Source organism: Prunus dulcis, chromosome 7, assembly GCF_902201215.1.
Source record: "Prunus dulcis chromosome 7, ALMONDv2, whole genome shotgun sequence".
Taxonomy (NCBI): domain Eukaryota; kingdom Viridiplantae; phylum Streptophyta; class Magnoliopsida; order Rosales; family Rosaceae; genus Prunus; species Prunus dulcis.
Window position 1 is genome coordinate 932,461 of NC_047656.1, and position 6,887 is coordinate 939,347.

The 6,887-nt window shown below is 34.8% G+C and overlaps 1 long non-coding RNA gene across 1 annotated transcript; it reads left to right on the forward strand.

The window, feature by feature from the left end:
• Positions 1–5,552: 5,552 nt before the first annotated feature.
• On the forward strand, positions 5,553–6,564 carry LOC117635626. The gene is made up of 2 exons (XR_004586907.1): positions 5,553–5,875; positions 6,249–6,564. It is a non-coding gene; the product is annotated as an uncharacterized LOC117635626 (long non-coding RNA).
• Positions 6,565–6,887: the final 323 nt, after the last annotated feature.

Below are 6,887 nucleotides of genomic sequence, written 5' to 3' on the forward strand. Positions count from 1 at the left end.
TCCTTGCAGAAATTGGTCAATTAGGCCTGCGAGGCCCATGACCTCCGATTTCTGATCCGAATGTTCCTATAAAAATCCAACAAAATCTACTAACCATGTCCCGAAGGTTTGGTCTCGATCGAGTGGTCAGATTGCTCATGATCATTCACAATTGAACGGTAACTGGTTCATCTAACACAAGAATCATTGATTTGGAGTATCCGGGACTCCGATTCTCAATCCACATGTTCCTAGAAATATGAGAAATAACATATTTGAAAGTGGGACTGATCGGACGGTCCGAACCTATTGAACTCGAATGTGGCCTAATATGTGAAGTTCCGTTCGATAATCAATCAATAACCTATCGGTAATCTGAGCATACTACGGTGCTCGGGACGATATGCGGATTATTTTGGAACCCTATGAACTGCCACCATGGGTCCCACACGCTGCCACACGTGTTGACAGCGCGTGGGTATCTTGATTAAATTTCGGCGATCGGAGAACTTCACATCACCGGCTAATACCTATACGTAGGGAACCATCACAACTAGTGGAGTCACTTTTGGTCTTTTTCCCCTGCCAAACAAGGTTCTTTGATCCAAAGGAAACATCCCTGATCCAAAGGTTCTTTGACTCTATTTTAAACTTGTAAAATAGAGGTTTTATTTTTCATTTAGACGTCGATCTTTTTAGTAACCGTCGTTAGACATGAAAACCCACGACGGTTTTTATTTACCGTTGTTTAAAAAAGATATAAGTCAGTATTTTTATGAAACCGACGTCTGTATTGAATTATAACGACGGTTTTGTATTTCTGTTAGGCTTTTTAAATTAAAATTTTGAACTTTCTTCATATTCACACACACACACACACACACACACACACACACACACACACACACACACACACTCTCTCTCTCTCTCTCTCTCTCTCTCTCTCTCTGCAATTGGTTTGTACATTATTTCTGGATCTATGAATATTTTGGTTAAGTGTTTTTATCTCTGATTGTCAAATATACGACGGTTTTTTCATGGAACGACGTTATAATGTATACAAAACAACGGTAGTTTTGGACCGATGTATTAAAGGATTTTCTGCGTCTGTTGTTTAAATAAGCCGTCGTCTTAACCTCTTTACCACGTCAGTTAATATTTTTATTTAGTTTATTTAATCAGTTTTACTATTTGTTCACTCACTAACATTCTCTCTCTCACTTTTAGGATGATTTGAAAAAACAAGTCTCCGAGGGCACCCTGACTGTCTCTGGGAGCAACGATATTTTGAACTTGGCTTTGGGAACCCCTGAGCAAGGTGGGAGAGTCAGAGGTGTTGGAGCTGGGGTTCCCCAACTCAATTCTGCAATTTGACGAGATAGCAGAGAGTAAAATTTGTTGACAAATTGAAGGAAAGCGTTATGGAGGCAGTGAGAGAGGAAACCAAAAAGATAGGGGCCAAGGCAAAGGAAAGTGTTTTGGAGGTAGTCTGAGCAGAGAGGGAAATTTTGTTGAAACAATTAAGTCAACTAATTCCCAGCTTTGATCCCAACTTGCTCTGTAAAACTCCAATTACACCAATTACTCCAATTCCTCCGATTCCTCAAGAGCAGAGCCCAAAAAATCCAATGTCTGACAAAGCAAGCTACTCTAATGTGAGAGCCCTTGTTTTGGAGGAAGATAATCCCACGACTGATCTTGATCTGAAAACCGACAAGATGAAACGGTAAAATCTCTAACATTTGATTTTTTCTGATTTTTAAATTTTAAATAGATGTTGCATTCAACCATCGTCTAAGTATTTTACGACGTCAGTTTTAATTTTACTACCCGTCATCTATTTTAAACTAGATGACCTTTCTATTGTGTAGCGACGTTAGAACATTTACACCACGACAGTTATGTATTTACCGTCGTCTATAACCTTTACCCTGTTAGTATGTTCTAGAAACCGTCATTGATATTATATACCACGTGGGTTTTGTTGATTTGTTAGAGTCGTTTATTTTACTTGATGTACAAACTAACTTTTTTTTTCTTTATTAATTTCTTGTTACAGGATCTCTCAAAGCTTAACATGCCACTCCTCTGTTAGCCCTATCCCAATTTGTCGAGACCAATGTTGAAGCATGCTAACAAGACCATTATAATTCACATTCCAGAGGAAGTGTTTGGCACTGAGCATTATACCTTCTTCTTGTGTGAAGACATTTTACAGTTTGCTTTCGTGGTTGAGATGGGATCCACAATGATTGAAATACACATGAGGTAATTCTAGAAATCCAATTTTGTTTTGTTTTGTTTTGTGAAAGAGATACTGGTTGTAAAATATTTTCATTCTCAAACCATATTGATTGTTGTGAAAGATATAGCCTTCTATTCTCAAACCGTTGTCGTAAATATGGTAAATATAAGTGGTGGTCCCAATTGACCTATTTTAATCACTTGAAAAACATATAAAGTTGTACATATCAGGATTACAAAGAAGCTAACGAATATGTAGTTACTTTATATTTTAATCTCAAGCACATAGTTCTAAATCTCAAAACAAGTAAATATTACTAATTTATTTAGTGTGTGTTAAATATTATTATTTCTTACTAGTTTAGTGTTCGATCCACCGAATTACACGAAAGACTTAAATTTTAAAAAAACCAATATCTCTTTGGTTGTCATTTTTATTTTATTTTATCACCACATAACTGTGTTTTAAAAAAACCAGTATCTCTTTCACATACAAAAAGTTGGTAAACAAGTTTTGTCACGTAGCGTTTTTGTATTTAAAAAAATAGACCATCAAGGTCCATTAATTCGATAACATATTGGGATTGGATTCTGGCCTTAGTGTCAGTAAGATAATATTGAGAAATCTGAATTCCAATCTACCGTGGTTTCATCATAGATTTACTAAAATTCATACTTATGTACCAACAAACAATGCCGATTTTGTAGTCGTATATAATTTAATTGCAAGTTGTACTCGATTAAGATGCCAAGTTATTTATGGCATGAAACATAATATGCCAATTTAGTTACCGTTTTGTTCAACAAATTAATCTCTGAAAAAAAATCTTTCATGAATACACAATTCATTGGATTTATCATTACGTACACATGCACATGTGAAAAATAAGTTACATATAATCATCGGTTTAGAAAGCACTGATAACTTAGAAATTAAGTTATATTGTTTCAATAATTTTAAGCCATTAATTATATAAGGAATAAAATTGCAATCTTATTATGCCAATTTATTTACCATTATAGTTCGATACATTGATTTTTTTAGAAAATTCATACATGAACAATTCTTTGAATCCTATGCGTTCATCATGGATTTGCTAAAAGTCATACTTTTATACAGACAAATAATGCCAATAATAGAATATATATATATATATATACTTTGAATTTAGGTCGTACTCGTTTTAGCTTGAAACCTAATATGCTAATTTAGTTACCATCCTAGTTGAACAAATTCATCTCTTAAAATATTATCTCTTTCATGGATACACAATTTATTTAACTTACCCTTTTCTACACATGCATTTACAAAAAATAAGTTGCGTATAATCTTATGTCTGGAGAGTAGAAATAACTTAGAAATTAAGCTTCATATCTTAAATATGCACCTAGTTATACTAGATATCAAATTGCAATCTTATTATGCTAACTTATTTACCATTATAGTTTGATAAATTGATTTGTTTACAAAATTCATGGGTGAACAATTCATTGAATCCAACCTCACCAAAATGTGTAATCATAGAAAATAGTTTTCAAATTCGCCTATATATCTCGTAGTCTTTTAAAAAACTAGTGACTCCGAATTTAAGTTTTATAGCATGTACAAACCTATAATGTAACAACCCGATCCTTAATTATTTTTTAATTATTAATTTATTATATGAAAAGACAATTATACCCCTAGAATATTGTATTAGAGAAAAAGTTGACCTTTTGATTAGGAGGGAATTTGGAAATTTCAGTTGTACCGTTGCTTAGAGCATGTCGAGATAAGTCCGTAGACACGTAGTGGGCTCAAATCGGAGTTATAGCGAAGAAGTTACGATCAAAAGAATTTGAGTGGCACAATCATAAATATTTCGAAGTTCAGATTTCTTTTTAACCCAGATTCTGCTGTTTCTGATTTTGGGGACGACCAACCATTTTCAAACTTCGATTTCTCCTCTGTCCAGTCACCAAATCGAGTGCCACAACTTGCAATCTCTTCGTCTCTTTCTCCTCATTCCATAAATATCCATAATTAGCATCTTCTTGGTCTTTTCCGGCCGTTTCCGGCCACCATCTCCGGCAAAAGAGGTATGGTTTCTCATCTATTTCTCGAGCTCTAGCTAATGGTTGGATAGGATTGGATCAATTTCTAGCGTAGATAACCCAAATCACGAATTGAAATTTGGCCGGATTTCGGGATGAGATTTCGGCCACTTCTACTCGTTTTTCGGGGTATGCCGAAGAACAAAAGTGACTCCAAATAAGGTTTTACATCTAGGGTAGGAATCTTGGCCCACAGTTTGAAGTATTTCCGGCCGTAGGAATTTGATCTGCACACCTAAGCATTGCCGGAGCGTGGCGGCGCATGGGTACTGTGTTTTGGGGCAACGTTCTGTCCTAAAATGATCATTGTGATCTCACAAGTGCGTATGTACTTTCGGATTCCAATTTTGTTAATGTTTGAACTCCGAAGGGATATCCTCTATTGTGCGATTTCTGGGTTCGATAAGTTTGAACCATTGGATTGCTGTCAATTTCATATATATTGATTAAGCCAATTCTAGGATCGTGTAGGATTTGACGGATCGTGAATTGGAGTTCCGGATACTTCGAAACCACGAACCCCAAGGCAAGATTAATTGTTGTCATCTGATCGTGATCAATCCGACCGTTCAATTTGGACCAGACTTGCAGGGTAGGTTCAAAATAGTGTTTAAATGACCCTGTAAATGGGCCTTGACCGAGAATGAGTTATCTGGGTCATGTTACGTATTAAGTATAGATAGCTACTTATAAATTGCTAGATTGTGCATATAAGTATAGTTGAGAATCAATTTATTAGAAAATTGATATAAAGGTCGGGTAATGGATTGAAAAATAAAGGGAGAGTATTGATATAAGTTTGGGAGAATCTCGGTTTTGAGATGTTCTTAAACTAAAATAGAGTGAGTTCAATATATGACTTATTTATAATCAGTATATGATTGTTACGAGTATTGGAAAGTTGCAAAGCATTGTTTTAGAGTTGTTAATATGATTGAGTACATCACACACATGAGAATTCAGTTTGACTTGCAAAATACATGGCAATATGATGAATGAATAAGATATTCAATTACAGTATTAAAGGGAAAGAACTACATGTGGCTTGATCCCTCAGTAAGGGTATGTAGGCAGCCTAATGTTACAAGGTGCAGCCACAAGTTAGAGTGTTTGAGATTGCTAATGTACTGTTGATGTTTTGAAAGTTGAGATGAATTTTATTAGTAGAATGATTTATTTGATTTGTTGAGGCCTGAGGCCAGAATGATATGATGCTTGATTGCTTTGATATAATTCAATGCATGCTGAATGATTGGGATATATAAATGTTTGTTGACAGGTGGAAACTTTTGAGAAACAAGCAAATTACAGGGGAGACTGCCGAATTTTCGGCAAAAGTCTAGCTGATAGAAAAATTCGTTTCTAGTTAGAAGGACGATTTGGTCATTTGTGCTCGGCATTCTTCAGGTGTCGGACACGCATAGGGTTCGGCTCGAATTCCAAAGTGGTCGGGTCCTGTCATATAATCCTGCCTAGCTTTCAACAAGTTGAATAGATATGGAGAAAGGTTCATTCAAGTCAGCTTTCTTCATTGTGCTCTTTCTTGTTTCATATGATGGTAAAATACTTCTCTCAATATTTATTTTTGTTACAATGAAAGAGAAATTTATTCTTGACATACTATAATCATACGTTAATCCTAACAACCTAGGCTAACTTGAAGGGTTGACTTCTTTGAAGAATACAACTGCATATATGAAATTTTTTTTTTCCTCTGACGTGGTTGAGTTCACTTATTTTTAAAATGTGTATATGTCGTTCATACATTGTGAAAATTATATACTTTAACCTAACAATTGTCGATATTTTCAGCCATAAAGTTGAGTTTAAGTGTATATTTTCGTAACATAAACTCATGCATAAAGCAGTATGTTCACAATAAAGGCAAAAAACAATTTTATTATGAATTATGGAAATATTAATTGTGGTAGGTGTGCAATTTGGAGCCGAAGCAAGAGGTCCAGTTGTTCGTTATCCGTGCCAAACATCTACTCCATGCGGCCCATGCACATGCGTTGAGAATTGGTGTAAGTGTCCACCAGATAAAATATCGAAGTTCATTCTTCAAGACATCTCTACACACCCGCAAGCACAGAAGGAAATGCCATAATCAGCGCTACTTGATACATTAATATATATCATTGCTCGAATGACTGTCTAAATGAGGCTTGACTGTTTGTGAACTATTTTGTTTATGTTTGAATTACGAGTTTATGTTATAGTATTTTATTATTTTCTTGAGTGTTATTTTAAGATTTGAAGGTTATTTTGCTATTTATTTATTTATTAATGTTATTGTGATTATTATTATTAAAAGAGTACTTGACCGAGTGTTATTGGATGATTTAATGCGTATGAGTTATTATGTAATTGTTTTTTTTTTCTCTAAGGATATATTATATTGTGATTAGTTGTGAAGAGTTGAGAAAAGATTTGATATACAGATTTGTGGAATAAAGGGAAAATTTATGATAAGTATCGGAATATGGGTTTCAAACCCACCTTAGGGTACCCCCTAGTTGCCTTGAAACAGTTTTGTTATTTTTTATCATGCCCCACAAGTTTTGGGG